This window comes from Chlorocebus sabaeus, chromosome 15, assembly GCF_047675955.1.
Source record: "Chlorocebus sabaeus isolate Y175 chromosome 15, mChlSab1.0.hap1, whole genome shotgun sequence".
NCBI classification, from domain to species: Eukaryota; Metazoa; Chordata; class Mammalia; order Primates; family Cercopithecidae; genus Chlorocebus; species Chlorocebus sabaeus.
In genome coordinates this window covers 44,628,445-44,645,053 of record NC_132918.1, presented here as the reverse complement: position 1 = coordinate 44,645,053, position 16,609 = coordinate 44,628,445, and the positions used below count along the sequence as shown (strand labels likewise).

At 40.4% G+C, this 16,609-nt stretch overlaps 1 protein-coding gene across 1 annotated transcript in view; it reads right to left on the bottom strand.

Moving 5' to 3' along the window:
* The window catches only part of LOC103241534 (phospholipid scramblase 2), a 43,364-nt gene that overhangs the window by 18,109 nt on the left and 8,646 nt on the right, over nucleotides 1-16,609 (bottom strand). The window lies entirely within an intron of this gene.

Here is a 16,609-nt window from a genome sequence, read left to right as displayed (position 1 = left end):
ATTCTGGCATGCCTTCATGGAAAAGAGAGATGAAATTTGAAAAAAAAAAAAAAAAAAAAAAGCCAAAAATAATGGCTATGTTTCAGCATACCCAGAGCCCAAAAGCACCCTGTGAAAAATTATAATTGTGGAATTATAACAAATGATATATCCTATATGTATAGAAGTCAATGGGGAGGGGGGTTGACCCATGAAGGGATATTTGTCAAGGTCTGGATCCATTTTTAGTTGTCACAACTGGAGGAGAGACTGATATTATCATCTGGTTGGTGGAAGCCAGGGATGCTGCTAAACATCCTCAAATGCCCAGAACATCCCCATGGAAACAAATAATTATCCACCCCAAAATACTACAGTGCTGAGAAACCCTAATACAGAGGTAAAATCATGTCATTCCTCCTAGCAGTTTTCAGATGCTTGTCTGGGCCAACGGGTTACCAGGAGTTTTAATCTACAGCGTGTTTCTCTCCTGTTTCCCTTGATAATTTTCTTAAAACATCAATTATGATATTGCAGTTACAAAATTAAATTTCACAATTTGTCATTCTTAGATCTTTAGAACACACAATTTGATAAAATTCAACAAAACAAAAGTAAAAAAATCAACAGACTGAGAAAGAAAAGCAAAAGATTTAACAGATGAAAAATTCTAAAGTATTTAGCAGAATAGAGGAAAAAATGTAATAAGTATAATCTTTATATTACATGCAAATGTACATTGCAATGATGCTTCATAAGCTTATTTGTATAATCCACAGTGTAGTGATTCCATAGGAATGGAAAATAATTTCAAGGGACTATGTTCCTCAATATTTTAAATGAATACTTAATGCCACATAAAATATAATACTTAGAATAGGCAATACATTTAAGTGGAACACTGGTGACAGGCTCATATACTAATAAAAATAAGGCTTAGCAAACAGATTTAGCCTAGTACTAATGCACTGTAAATAGCTTTTATAATTTATTCCTCCTACAATTAATGAATATAGATGACGCATGATGTGATTGGCTCTGTTGCGGAATCAGGGGATACAGCTATCAAAAAGTCAATATGCTGTCAATGAGCTTACAGTCAACTTCTGGAGGAAATAAAATAATTTTTTTATTAAAAAACTTCATATTGGTATGATGGGGAAAACCTGGGAGAAAGGGCAGAGGAAGATGGATATAATTTATGTTGAAATCAAAAAGATGAGAAGGGGAAAGCTTTATGTGAAGACCTGCAGAGAAATGCTACAGGAGGAAGGAAAAGCCAATGTAAAAACCCTGACTTTGTAAGGAATTTAGCATGTTCATGAGAGAGGAGAGTCATAAGAAAGGAAGAGTATGCATGGCTGTCACCAAAGCAGTAGGAAGAAGTTCATCTAGGGAGACTCTTAGTAAGGGGTTTGGATTTTATCCCAGGTGTCATTGGTAATTACTGGAGGAATTTAAGCAGAAGAGTGAACCATGATCTCATATATATCTTGCAAAGTTTTTAGGATTGCCCAGTACTGGGATTTGCAAAGGAAAACATAGCTACAAATAATATCCTTTCGTAAGCTAAAAAAAATATGACAAAGAACAAGTCAACAACACATTTAGTATTATAGGGAGGAAATTAAACACTTAGTAACTTACTTACTTTTATTGTTCATGGATTGAAATAGTTCTGAAAGAGACCTAATATTAACATGTTGTCTATACATTCATAGGTCCAATATAACTGTTGGAACAAGATATTCTAAAACAATACAGTCACATTCACGGGATATTCCTCTTTATTCATCGAGTAGAGCCTTATCTGGCCATTTAAATCCTTTGGGCTTGACCTCATTCCCCTTGCTGTTTTCACAGTAGAATTTATTATTATTTTATATAGAGACAGGGTCTCATTATGTTGCCCAGGCTGGTCTCAAACTCCTGGACTCAAGTGATCCTCCTGTCTCGCCCTCCCAAAGTCTTGGGATTACAGGCATAAACTGCTGCATGTGGCCTCGGTAGGAATGTAGAAATTGTTGGTCAGCCCATGATGATGAACGCTTTCTTTCTTTTTTTTTTTTTTTTTTTTTTGAGATGGAGATTTGCTCTGTCACCAGCCTGGAGTGTACTGGCATGATCTCGGCTCACTGCAACCTCTGCCTCCTGAGTTCAAGCGATTCTCGTGCCTCAGCCTCCCGAGTAGCTGGGATTACAGGCACACGCCACCACACCCAGCTAATTTTTGTATTTTTTAGTAGAGACGGGGTTTCACCATGTTGGCCAGGCTGGTCTTGAACTTCTGACCTTGTTATCTGCCCACAGCAGCCTCTCAAAGTGCTGGGATTACAGTCGTGAGTCACTGCACTTGGCTGATGGTGATCACTTTCTAGAAGCCTTTAGGAAGAGAGTCTAATCAGGATGAAATGCTGCGAACTAAGACCCCAAAGGGTAATTGAGCTAAAACTTCAGTCTTCACGGCCTGCACAACCTAAATGAAGTGTGTGGTTCATTTCCGAGCCTCTGGGCTTGGGCTCCAGGAATGGTCCAGGTAAAGAGCAAGAAAGGTTAATTATCAGATCACACCACTGCAATTATCTTGTAAAATTTCAGGTCCTGTGGACCTGTCATGCCAATCCTGACCTGCAAATTTGAGAAGTTGCGACATTACTCTGTTCATTAAGAGAAGTATTTTTTTTTTTTTTTTTAAATCAGAGAACCCAGTCTCAGGAGTTGTCACAGCTATAGCTGCCACAGCCTCCGGAGTAGCTGGGACTACAGGCACCCGCCACCACGCCCGGCTAATGTTTTTGTCCGTGCTAGCCAGGATGGTCTTGATCTCCTGACCTCGTGATCTGCCTGCATCAGCCTCCCAAAGTGCTGGGATTACAGGCATGAGCCACCGCTCCCTGCCTGTACTTGGTATTTCTATAGAAACATAAATGACAGCAAATATTCTACTCAGTAATTCTGCCTTCTGATGCCTTGACCCCATCCTAGTCCTTCCCACTACTATCCAGTCACTATTTTCTCCATCTGCTGTAGATCCCGGTGCTTTTCATGACTGTTAATTACAATGAACACATCAGGCAAATCTCCATTACCCAACATTTTTATCTTTGACCCATATGTACTAATGCAAACTGCCCTCCCACTTCTCAGGCCCACTCTGGTGTTGGCTGCCCTTTCACCAACTCCTCCTACTGTGCAATCCTAAGTGGCAAATAAGTCAACTGATCCCTCCACGTCTTCAACTAAAATATAGAGTTCTCAAGAAGAAAACATCTCCTTCCTTGCCATTTCAAAATTATTTTTTATGATTACCAACTTTAAGCACACATTTTCATAATATAGTGAAACTCTTAAGAATGCTCCAATTACAGTCACCTCTTAGTTACATCTAAGAAGTTCAGCAAAGGTTGAATAATTCCAAGTGGGTTTATTTGTCCCTGAAATAAATCAAAAGATGTATCTGTGTTACTGATTTAACTTCCTGAATTGTCTTAGGACAATAGGAATCCAGTTTGCGTTAACTGGTCAGAAATCAATGCTGTGGACCTCATCAAGTCAGAAGAGTAGAAATATTAAATCATATTTTTCTGCAATTAATCTATAAGGTGAACAATAAGCTAGTAAACATGTGTAACTAGAGTAGACTAACTAGGGTGGACCAGTAGCTTTCCTGGGTCTCCAGTTTACAGACTTCTAATGTGGTGGGACTTTTCGGCATACAAAATTGCATGAGCCAATTTTTTATAATACATCTCTTTGTGTGTGTGTATATATGTGTGTGTGTGTGTATATATATGTGTGTGTGTGTGTGTGTGTATATATATATATATATAACTATCCTAGTTCTGTTTCTTTAGAGAATTCTGACTAATATGATGAGTCTATTCCAAGAAATGACATAACTCAGTTTAGGAAATGATTGAGCTGTGTCCTGAATAAATTAGCTAATTAATCTAACATGATAACTTTAAATCATTGCTTCCAGCACTTTTACTAAAAGGTAAATTTCAGAAATAACTTCAGAGTAAAACAAAATCATATTTTTATGCTGTACTAAAAGAAAATAAATGTTTGTGATAAAGTCATATGATATATTGTACCATTTGAATTATAGTTACTCTAAAACACAGAACTTCAAGTTACAATCTGATTACTACACACTTCTTTCTAACTCTCTGTTAAGTGATAAATTTGGAGTAAATTGAGGTAGCACATACTATATACACATTAGTACATCTCTTTTAAAGTAATTCTATCAGAAATCATATCTTCATTGCTGCTCTGGACTATTTGATAATTATAAACCTCCGCACTCAGGGAGAGGGAGAAGCAGCACAGAGGATTTCCAGTTCTGACTTCACAATTTGTATTACAGTTGTTATATATTAACATCGATTTGGTTTGAGCTCCTGCACTAGGCTTCAACAGATCAAATCAAAATGGAGTAACTAATGCTAAAGTTCCGCATTAGCAAATTGAAACTAAGTTGTTTATTTGACCTTCCAAGAAATCAGGAGAGAAATGAAAGTCTAGCCTCCAAACAGGGCAGTTTCAACCTACATAATAAAGAAGTTCCCACACTTTAGCCCTTATAAAGAGAGTAACCTGAACTAGTTTAATGTTAACTAATCCACTTTTTGTATTATGCTATTTCTTCATTGCTGCTCAAGGTACCTTATAAAAACTGACTATTCTGCAATGCCCCATGTAGCATCTCTCTATTTTTAGATAAGATGCTGTCATATTCACGAATTCCTAACATAAGTTAATTACATCTTTAAATTTGTTGTAATTTATCTTTTGACACAGCTAAAGCCTTTTGACCCATTTCTTAAGGTCTGAAATTTTTGTCTTACTGCTTTCAAACATAACTAAAGTAAAACCTGGAACCCACAGGGAAATCATACTTAATTCTGGAAGATCCTAAAATTACTATGCCTGTAACATAGACAATTAACAAATAAATTCAGATTAATAACCTAAATCTAGTTATGCCTAAGAACAACTCTCTCCAGCCACATTCACCCTCAAAAAAAAAAAAAAAAAAAAAAAAAAAATCACAATATAAAACAGTTCACATTCTTCTCAAGCCCCAAGCAGAGACATAGGTTCTGAATGATTTTAGTAAAATTCTACCATTCTGAAAACGATCACAAGAATTCTAGGTGCCTAACTTCCTACCAGTAAGAAAGAATGAGACATTATGCTATGCCAGAGGGGAACTGTGAATAGCCCAGGGAGAAGGCAACATTTATTGAGGTAAGTCACAAATTAAATAGCTTTCATGTCATTCAGTTACATGATATGTAAATTTTATGCATGTAAAAGATTTGGTTACCATCTAAGAAGACAAACATTTCATCCGTTGAACTGTGGTTTCAGTCAAAGTAAAGCAGAGCAAGCAGAGATGCATTTATACAAATATGTGGGGCAAGAAGATGGTGAGCCTTTGAGTACAAAGCCCACCATATCTGTGAGGTATGAGATTGAAGTAGGGTGACTGAGGCCAGTTATTAATGCAAAGTACCTCGTAACTGGGAGTTTTACCATAAAAATCCATTTCAGCATTTAGGCTCAAGAAAACAAAACACATATGCTTAGAACCAATGTAAGATAGCCTTTTACAGTTTTGTTTGTTTGTCTTTTGGTTTTATTGAGACAGAGTCTCACTCTGTTGCCTAGGCTGGGGGCCAGTGGCATGATCTCGGCCCACTGCAACCTCTGCCTCCCAGGTTCAAGCAATTCTCGTGACTCAACCACTGGCATAGCTGAGATTACAGGCATATACTCCCACACCTGGGTAATTTTTGTATTCTTAGTAGAAATGGGATTTTCCCATTTTGTCCGGGCTGGTCTCAAGTTATTTGCCTGCCTTAGCCTCCCAGAATGCTGGGATTACAGGTGTGAACCACTACACCTGGCCTATAGAATTTTATATTAAACCTTGAATCAAAATGTAGATACTATATCAACTAGACCCAACTGAAACTGTAGTAGTAAAGTGTTCTACAAAACTAACAAGTAAACCAAGGAGACAAAAGAAACAAAAATGAGTCTTAAAGTCAGTTATTCTCATTTGATTGCTTTATTACTGCTCAAAAACCTTTCCTTACAACGCAGACCTCCCTCACAAATCTGAGTTTTCCTTTCTTCTTTATAAATGAGAAAACTAAGCCCATAAAGATAAAGTGTTTACTTAATGCTGTACAGCTCACTGACTAGCTGAATTGAAATTATTCATGATTCGTATCTGTTGAACTCATGTTCCCATTATGTTGAATAAAAAGAAAAAAAACAACCCCACATTCTCCCAATGTGCCAAATTTCAGTGAAAGCTGTTAGAGGTTATCTTTAAGGTATCTTTCTTATGTAAGATAGAACTATGTTGAATTTCAATTTAGTCTCACAACCAATTAGTTTTTAACTAGGATAGGCAAAATTTTTTTAAAAGCAGTTTTTAGCAACAAAATTTGAGAAATGAAAAGCACAGTTGTTACTACTGATTAACAAGTGCTTTGGCTTTTAAATTTAGCACTGTTCAAGGCAGTGCTATAGAGCGTGTGTATAGGTACACATATGTGTACCTACATATATCCACATACATGTACACATGTATAAATATGTAAGTACATAAATACTTAACATAAAGCTGATTTTGTTTTTCAAGAAATATTAATCAAAGGCATAGAGCATGAAAGGCACTATACAGGCACTAAAAATGGAGGAGACGGGCAGCTAATACAATTAAATATATTCCAGCACATCATATTAATTAAATTCATTATAAATATATTATGGATAACACATATATAACAATACAAATGTATTTGCATATATACAAATATATTAAGTACTATGAATACAAATAATGGTGCAATAAAAAGGATATGGAGTCATTGATTTAGATGGAGTAGTGATGGCATTGTCAGGAAAGTCAGAGCAGAGAGCTGAAAAAAGTCTAGAATCAGCCAGACCATGGAGATGTGTGAGGTGCGGGGTAGGGCCTCGAGAAGGCCTTATAGAGAGAGGGAAATTCACTGGTAGAAGTCCTAAGCTGCAGGAAACAGGGCTCATTCGGGAAATGAAAATCTATGAAATTACAGAGCAAAAGATGGAGAGACCCTGAGAGATGAGGATGGAAAGGTGCACAAGGGCCAGTTCATAAATGTTTAAAGTCGCTCTACCTGCACTTTAAGCCCTCAAAGGCCAGAACTTGGTTTGTCTTGTCCAAGACAGGCCACTTAATCTGTGTTGGTTAATTCAACAATAAGTGGACAGTATTATTTTGTTCTTTTCAGTCAGTAAGAATAGTTCCCTTAAAGATCTGAAGGCTGCTTGATGTACAGTGAGACCCAGGTATTTTACACTTGTCTATCCAACTGCAGCAATCCACTCATTTTCCTTTGTATGTGTTTTTCATTTCCTTGTGCTTGTCCATTGCTCAAAACCCTTCTACTGTAAACATCAGGGTGGCAATAACAGAAAGGTTTGCTCTTAGGAAAAGTTCAAGAAAGAAAGGAGCCCCCAAACCGCCTGACACTTCTAAGTGTCACTGGTACTAACCATGTATCTCAATGTTAGATACATTGGAAGAAACAACGACTGCCTGTTCCTGGAACTGGGAAGTGGCCATGGCAAGACGTCCAGAAATAACAGTGAATGAATGAAACCACATGGGAACCAGAGAGTCAGTTTGGAGAAGCAGAAACTTTGTCAAATATTTAAAATAATAAAAGCTAACTTTCACTGAGTACTTTCTGTAGTGCCAGGCACTGCTCTAAGAACTTTACATTAACACATATAATTCTCTGTAGCTCTTTTAATAGTTACACAGTTTCAGAGATGAGGCAATGGAAAGAACATATATGAAGAAATTGGCTGACAGTCCACAGATGGGAACCAGTAGAGGCCGAATTGTCTTAGCAACCGTGCTAGATGCCGCTATCTTTTCCAAGCTGGTATTGTAGAGGGCCTAGCATAGATGTGGGCTCCGGGCGGACTTCAGTGAATACTTACTGATAAATGACAGCTTGCAGGCTGTATTAACCGTCCCTTCTAATAGCCCCACTATACTGGCACATGGTCCTGAGCCCAGCCTCTGCCCAGGATTCAGGGCCGCTCTCTGCCTGTAAAGCAGTGTAGCTAAGGGGAAACCGAGCCCCGCGAGGCGTTTTCAGGCAGGACACCCCTTTTCATTCGAATGGTTCTGGGGTGAGCCCGGGGGCCGCTGGGCCGCCTGAGGCCCCTTGCCGAGTTCCGGTTCCACTTCAGGTGGCGGTTCCCGAGGCCCATCGGCCCTTGCCTCGCCCTCTGACGCAAACACAGTTATGGGGCGGAGCGTCGTCCCCACAAGCCGCGCACACCTCAGTCCCATAAGGAGGCGACTAAGAAAGCCTCCCCTCTACCACACCACCACCCGCGGCTGCAGCTGTTCCCACACAGCCCTGAGCAAGCCGAGGTCCTTGCATGGCTTCCTCCCCTCCGCCCCTTGACTGCCAGGCCCACCTGTTGCACAATCCTCCCTGAAGTCGGCGGGAAAGCGGCCTGGACCAGCCTCAGAATCTACACCTGCAGCAGCCCCTCGTTTAGCTTTCTGGATACCAAGGGTACAACAAGGCTTCCCTCCCCTGGCCCCTGCGCGGGCACAGGGGATCCGGCTTTGCTGCTGGAGGGCGGCCGAGCTGAGGGTACGACTGAACCCCCCACCCCGTGTGCGACGCGGAGCTGCCGTCCAGCCCGTCCCGTCTCCCCCTCCCCATCCCCGTCCCCTTTCTTGCTCTTTGGAGAGGCTCCGGAAACGTTTGTCCGGTGGTTAAGGGCAGAAGGGCAGAGATGAACTGGGACCTCGACACCAGCTGGAACTGGAAAATTATCAGGCAGGCAGGGAGTGGCCTCCCCCGGGAACTTCCTTAACTCTGGTCTTGACCTGCATCCCTCAGAAGCCTGCGGCTTTTCAAGGTGAGGGAGCTTAGACTACAAATGAGGAGCGGTCGAGATTATTTTGTTTGTAGCCTTTACCCTCTTCCCTTTTCTTTCCATCAAAAGGCATTTTTAACCTGTTTTAAGAGTGAAAATGATGAGGTGTGTGGAATGTTTAATTTTTCAGGGCGTGCCTTTGATTTTTCAGGGTGTGCCTTCAACTGGCACACCCTCATGCAATAAATGAATACATATTGTTCTGATGTTTTTACAGATTTTTAAAAAATTTATTTACACGCCTGTAACCCTAGCACTTTGGGAGGCCAAGGCAGGCGGATCACTTGAGGCCAGGAGTTCAAGACCAGTCTGGACAACATGGCGAAACCCCGTCTCTATTAAAAATACAAAAATGAGCCGGGTGTGGTGGTGTGCCCCCGTAATCCCAGCTACTCAGGAGGATGAAGCAGGAGAAAAATCGCTTGAACCTGGCAGAGGTTGCAGTAAGCCAAGATCGTGCCATTACACTCCTGCCTGGGAGACAGAGCAAGACTCGTCTCAAAAAAAAAAAAAAAAAAAAAAAGTAACACGTGGTCTTCCAAACAATAACACCATATATGGAGAAAAATGAAACCTCACCCTCTCCATTTTCTCCCGATTACCCTGCTAACCAAGGTTGACACAGACATTTGAAGACATACTAAGAGGTGGGAGGAGGGAAGAAAAAAGGGAATGGAAGGCAGGAAGGAGGAACAAATTGAGAAAATAAGATAGAAAAGGGAAGAAGGAAAATCAAGCTACCTGAATTTGAATTCTTCCTTTTTTACTTCCTGTGCCTGTGACTTGTGAAAAATTACTTGACAATCTTTGTGCCTGTTTTCTAATAGGTAAAATGAGAGTAGTAATAGTGTCTACCACATAGGATTTTTATGACGATTAAGGAAGTTAAAATATATAAAGAATTTAGAATGATGCCTGCCATAGAGTAAGCGCTCAGTAAATGTTATATACATACAGATATGTATATACACAGCTATACAGTATTTTGTTTGTGTGTTTTTTTGTTTGTTTGTTTTTACACAAAGAGGATTATTTTACACAACTCTTCTCTGATGTGTTTTTCACCTAACTATGCATCTTGGAAATCTCTATCCCTCTAATACAGAACTGTATCATTGATCTAATAATCTAGGTGCTGTTTCTAAGTTTTATCAATTATAAATTATGCTGTAGTCATCATCTTTGCACATATCTTTCTGTATACAATACAAATAACCATATCATTTTATTCTTTTACCAGTAAGTCATGAGATTGATAATTTTTCCACATCTCTTCAATTCTCAAATACCAATTCTAAATGTTTCCTACTGTGAATGGCAAGTATTATATTATTTTTTGTTTGTTGATTCTGATTGTTAATGAGAATGAGGACTTTTTCATATGATTACTAATTATTTTGCAGTTTTATTCTGTGATTTGTCTGAAATATAATGCTCATTTGTTGTTGTTATTGGATTGGAATTTTTTTCCCTCTTGCTGATTTGTTAGTGTTCTTTATATATTGTGGGTATGTTAAAAAATATACAATTCTTTTCTTTTTTTTTTTTTTTTTTGAGACAGAGTTTCACTCTGTTTCCCCGACTGGAATGCAGTGGCATGATCTCAGCTCACTGCACCCTCCACCCTCTGGGTTCAAGAAGTTCTCTTGCCTCAGCCTCCCAAGTAGCTGGGATTACAGGCATATGCCACCATGCCCTGCTAATTTTTGTATTTTTAGTAGAGATGGTGTTTCCCCATGTTGGCCAGGCTGGTCTCAAACTCCTCACCTCAGGTGATCCGCCCACCTTGGCCTCCCAAAGTGCTGGGATTGCAGGCATGAGTCACCATGCCTGGCCAAGATACAATTCATTTGCCCACTGGGTCTCTGGCTTGAACCTTATTTGAGGTTGCTTTCACCATCTAGAAATTTTTATTTTCAGTGATTTTTACTTTTATTTTTTTCATTTTGACTTCTGGTCTTTGAATCTTATTTTAAACTGCCTGCTGTACCCAGGACATTTTTAGATTTCTTCCTTGATGTCTGTTCATTTCCTTATTTCCAAGTAGTTGGGAATGTCTAGTTGTCTTTTTATTATTTGTAATTTTATTGTAGTGCAAGCACATGCTGTGTATGGCTCCAGTCATTTGAAATTTTTAAGACTTACATTATGACCTTCTGGTACACAGTCAATTTTTATAAATATTTTATATGAGAAATAGGTGTATTCTGCAGTTGTGTATGAGTGATGTATTTTTGTTCTAATGGACTGGGTCAGTTTATTAATTTTGCTGTTACTTTAGCTATATATTTGGCTTGATTGATCTATCAATTATTCAAAGAAGTATTAAAATTGAGAAAGTATCTATTTACATTTTGACTTCTTTTCATGTAGTTCATTAGGGCAACTAAAAGAAAATACTATAGCCTGGGTAGCTTATAAACAACAGAAAGTTATTTCTCATAGTCCTGGAGGCTGACAAATCCAACACCAAGGTGCCAGGAGATTCAGTGTCTGCAGAGGGCCTATATTCTGACACATACATGGCATCTTCTCACCGTGTCCTCTCAAAGGGGAAGGGACGAGGGGTCTGTCTAAGGTGTTTTATTCTTTCTTTTTTTTTTTTTAAGGGTATTAATCCCATTTATGAGAGTTCCATTCTCTTGACCTAATCTCACAAAGGCCCCATCTCCTAATATATCACATTGGTGATTAGGCTTCAACGTATAAATTTTGATGGGACACAAACATTCAGACAATAGCAACATCTGTCTTAGTTCCTGTTGCAAGAGCAAAATAGCATAGTCTGGGTGACTTAAAAAACAGACATTTATTTCTCACAGTTCTAGAGTTTGAGAAGTCCAAGGACAGGGAGCCAGTAAAATCACCATCTGTTGAAGGCTCTCCGATTGGCTTGTAGACAGTCCCTTTCTTGCTGTGTCCTCACATGACAGAGAGAGGAGGAGCTCTGGTTCTTCCTCTCCTTATAAGAACACTGATCCCATCATAGAATTTTAACCTTTCCTTAAATTGGCATCACCAATCCGTCCTTCTCTCTGGGGTACTGTGGAAATAAATTGGATCTCTTTATTATATCTATCTAGACACCGTTTGTGACTTCCTGTGTCTTGCAAAATGATTTGCCACATCTACCATTTTTCATATTCTCAAATTAGTTGAAATCTTATGTCCTGCTATACGATCTCATCTTTCTGTCATACTTGGCTTATTATAGCCTTGGGTTTTGTTTGTTTTGACTATCGTCACTTTCATTGTATTATAATCCTGAAGAAAAGCACTATCTTTTTTTTTTTTTTTTTTTTTTTTTTTTTTAAGACAGTGTCTTACTCTATCATCCAGGCTGTAGTGCAATGGTACGATCTTGGCTCACTGCAACCTCTGCCTCCCGGGTTCAAGCAATTCTCCTACCTTAGCCTCCCAGAGCTGGGATAACAGGCTCCTGCCACCATGCCTAACTAATTTTTGTATTTTTAGTAGAGATGGGTTTTCAGCATGTTGGTCAGGCTGGTTTCGAACTCCTGACATCAGGTGATCCACTCATCTTGACCTCCCAAAATGCTGAGATTACAGGTGTGAGCCACCGTGCCTGGCTGAAAAATACTATCTTAAATTAGAACACATCTCGGTATAACATAAACACACTGTTGGTTGACTAATCAAAACTCAGTATCTGCTCTTATGTGGTAAAATAGTGGTTTTCAAATTTTAGTATCCCTCAGATTCACCTGGAAATCTTGTTAAAACTCTATATGTGTTCCCCACATTCAGAGTTTCTAATTCAATATATTTGAAATGGGGCTTGAGAATTTGCTTTTCGAATAAATTTCCATGTGACGCTGATGATGGTTTTCCAGGGACTTCACTTTAAGAACCATTGCTAAGTGTTCTATTTTGTTCAGTTCTTGAAGAACAATGTGTTCATAAAAGGAATGTCCTAACCCAAAGAACAAATATTGGTTAGTTGTCAATCATAATGAATCCAAGCTCCTTTCTCTGTTATTGGCATGCATTTGGTTATATTACTTAGATTTGGCTAAAGAAGAGTCATATTGGGAATTTCTAGGAGTTTCCTGCTTACTTTTGTATATGTATGTGAATGTATTAATACATATCTGTGATGTACGTAAGTACATGTACATATACAGCCCATATGTACACTTATGTGAAGACTGACTTGTGGCTATAGAATCTATGAGGATATTTATTTTTGTTCTTTCCACAATTTCATACTCAAAACATGCTTTTTTTTTTTTTTTTTTTTTTTTTTTACCTGTTGTCCTCTTCTGCATGGAGGGTTTTATTTCTTTTCAATAGCTCCAAGACATCCACAGCACTGGGGGGTAACTGGTATAACACAGCTTTATGGGAAACAGTAGCAGAGGACGATTTCACTTTGCATCATGGTTCTAACATGTGAGTTAAAATTCTGGGTTGGAAATTCTTTTCTTTAAGAATGTTGAATATCGGCTCCCACTCTCTTCTCACTCTCTTCTCTCTTCTCTTTCTGCTTAGAGGTCTGTTTTTATCTGATGGGCTTCCTGTTGTAGGAGACCAGGCTGTTCTTTCTGGCTGCCCTTAGTAGTTTTTCCTTCATTTCAATCTGGGAGAATCTGATGATTATATGTCTTGGGGTTGATCTTCTCATGGAATATCTTAATGGTGTTCTCTGTATATCTTGAATTTTCATGTTGGCTTGTTTTGCTAAGTTGGGGAAATTCTCCTGGATGATGATATTGTGAAGTGTGTTTTCCAGCTTGTTTTCATTCTTCCTGTTTTCTCCTAGTACTCCAATCAATTTTAGATTCAGTCTTTTTGTAAAGTCCCATATCTCTTGGAGGCTTTGTTCATTTCTTTTCACTCATTTTTTTTTCTCTATTCTTGTCTGCATGTCTTATTTCAGTAAGGTGGATTTCAAACTCTGATATCCTTTCTTCTGCTTGGTCGATTTGACTATTGATACTTGTTTATGCTTCATGAAGTTCTCATGCTGTGTTTTTCAGCTCCATCAGGTCGTTTTTGTTCCTCTCTAAACTGGTTATTCTAGTTAGTAATTCCTCTAACCTTTTATCAAGGTTCTTAGCTTCTTTGCATTGGGGTTAGAACATGCTCCTTTAGCTCAGTGTAGTTTTTTATTACTCATCTTTTGAAACCTACTCCTGTCAATTCATCCATCTGATCCTCCGTCCAGTTTCGTGCCCTTGATGGAGAGATGTTGCAATCATTTTGGGGAGAAGAGGCACTCTGGTCTTTTGGGTTTTCAGTATCTTTTCATTGATTCTTTCTCATCTTCATGAGTTTGCCTAGTTTCAGTCTTTGAGGCTGCTGACCCTTGGATGGGGTTTTTGTGGGGGCCAATTTGTGGGGGCCATTTTTGTGGGGGCCATTTTTGTTGTTGTGTCAGGTCCCTCTTCTGTAGGGCTGCTGCACCTTGCTGGGGGTTCACTTCAGGCCCTATTCATCTTCCATTCCTACTTCTTTACATGCTTCATAACTTGTTGAAAGCCATATATTTAGAATAATATAATATGACAACTCTGGAAACTGTATTTGCCTCTTCCCCAGGCTTTGTTGTTGGTGGGGTCTTTCCTATTGTGCATTTGTTTGGTTACTTTCCTCAACTAATTATATTAATCTATATTCTTCATTACGTGTGACCACTGACATCTCTTCAGTTAGCTTAGTGGTCATTCAATAAATGGATATCGTTTTCCTTAAATATGCTGCATAAGTGTATCTCACAGCCTTTTCCAAAAGGTCTTTTGTGTGTTTGGAGGCACTATTTCAAAGATCCAATAGATGATTTGCAATACTGGCTTAGCTTTCTCTCATTGCTGGCACAGAAACTTAAGGTCAGCAAGAGGAGAGAGATTATTTCTTTTTCAGGTCTTTTCTGGGTATGTGCACAGTTCTGTACAGTTCTGTACAGGTACATTTCCTTCTAAATTTTCAGGAATATGTCAGAACTTGTAAAAGCCCCTATTAATATCTCATTCTCCAGATTGTCTTTTTAAAAGATTTTGGTCAGCTTCTTCTATGCCCCAACTATTATTAAGGCCTCATTCAATTGTCATGTTAAACAATTATCACTAATTATTTCCCAAAACTGTTATATAGCACGGGTAGGGGAGGGCAGGGCCAAGATGGCTGACAAGAAGCAGCTGTAATCAAAGGCTCCCACCAAGAAGAACCAAGACAGTGTGTGAATCCTGCACTGGGAACCAAGATACCCCTGGGTTCTATCAGGACTGGCTAGGCAGTTGGTGTGACTCACAGAGAGCAAGGAACTGCAGGGTGGTGCATCGCCTCACCTGAGAGCCACATAGGGCAAGAGGAGCTCCCATGCCCCAGCCAAGGCAGGCGGTGAGTGATCATGCTACCCAGCCTGGAGATCTGTGCTTTTTCCATGGATCTGTGCAACCCATGGATCATAAGATCCCACTCATGAGCCCGTGCTACCTGGGCTTTGGGTCTCAATCACAGAGTTGCATAGATTCTCAACAGCTATTTAGTTGGCATCTGCCTAGGACTGCTGAGGTCCCAGGGAGAAGGGAAGCCTTCATCCTGCAGCTGCCTGCTGCCTAAGACAACTGAGCTCCCCAGGAAAAGGACAGCAGCCGTCACTGCAGCTGCCAGCTGCCTAAGATACTGAACTACCGGGAGGAAAGGGTGGCAGCCATCACTACAGCTCCAGCCCACCGTATTTCCCCTGCTGGAGCCTGGGAGACTCAAAAGGCATTCCCCACAGTGCAGCACACCAGCTGTGGTAGATCACAGCCAGACTGCCTCTTTAGGCCACACCCTGACGCATCCTTCTTTACTGGGTGGGGCCTCCCTGCAGAAACTTCAGCAACTCCAGCAAGGGACTTAGGGCCAAAATTCTGGTCTCCCTGGGCCTGAGCCCCTAGGGGGAAGGGTAGCCATGGTCTCCATGCACCAGCTGACTTAGTCTGTCCCGCTGCTAGCTCTGAGGAATCCAGGCAGCCCAGATGATTGGGATTCCCCCCAGAAGAGCACACCTGTTTGACAAAGGGACAGCCAGAGTGCTCTGTTAAGTGAGTCTCAGATCCCGTGCCTCCCAACTGGGTGAGAACCACCACCAACAGAGGTCACCAGGCACCTTATACAAGAGTGTTCCCGGAGTTCCGTTCCAAGATGGACAAATAGGAACAGCTCCAGTCTGCAGCTCTTAGAGTGATTGACACAGAAGGTGGAGGATTTCTGCATTTCCAACTAAAGTACTTGGTTCATCTCACTGGGACTGGTTGGACTGTGGGTGTGGCCCACAGAGGGTGAGCCAAAGCAGGGCAGGGCATCGCCTTACCTGGGAAGCGCAAAGGGTCAGGGGATTTCCCTTTCCTGCCAAGGGAAGCCGTGACAGACTGTACCTGGGAAAAGGGACACTTTCTCCCAAATACTGCACTTTTCCCATGGTCTTAGCAACCGGCTGACTAGGAGATTCTCTCCTGTGCCTGGCTTGGCAGGTTGCACACCCATGGTGCCTTGCTCACTGCTAGCACAACAGTCTGAAATCGACCTGCGAGGCCACAGCCTGGCTAGAGGAGGGGTGTCCACCACTGCTGAGGCTTGACTAGGTAAACAAAGTGGCCAGGAAGCTTGAACTGGATGGAGCCCACTGCAGCTCAGCAAGGCCGACTGC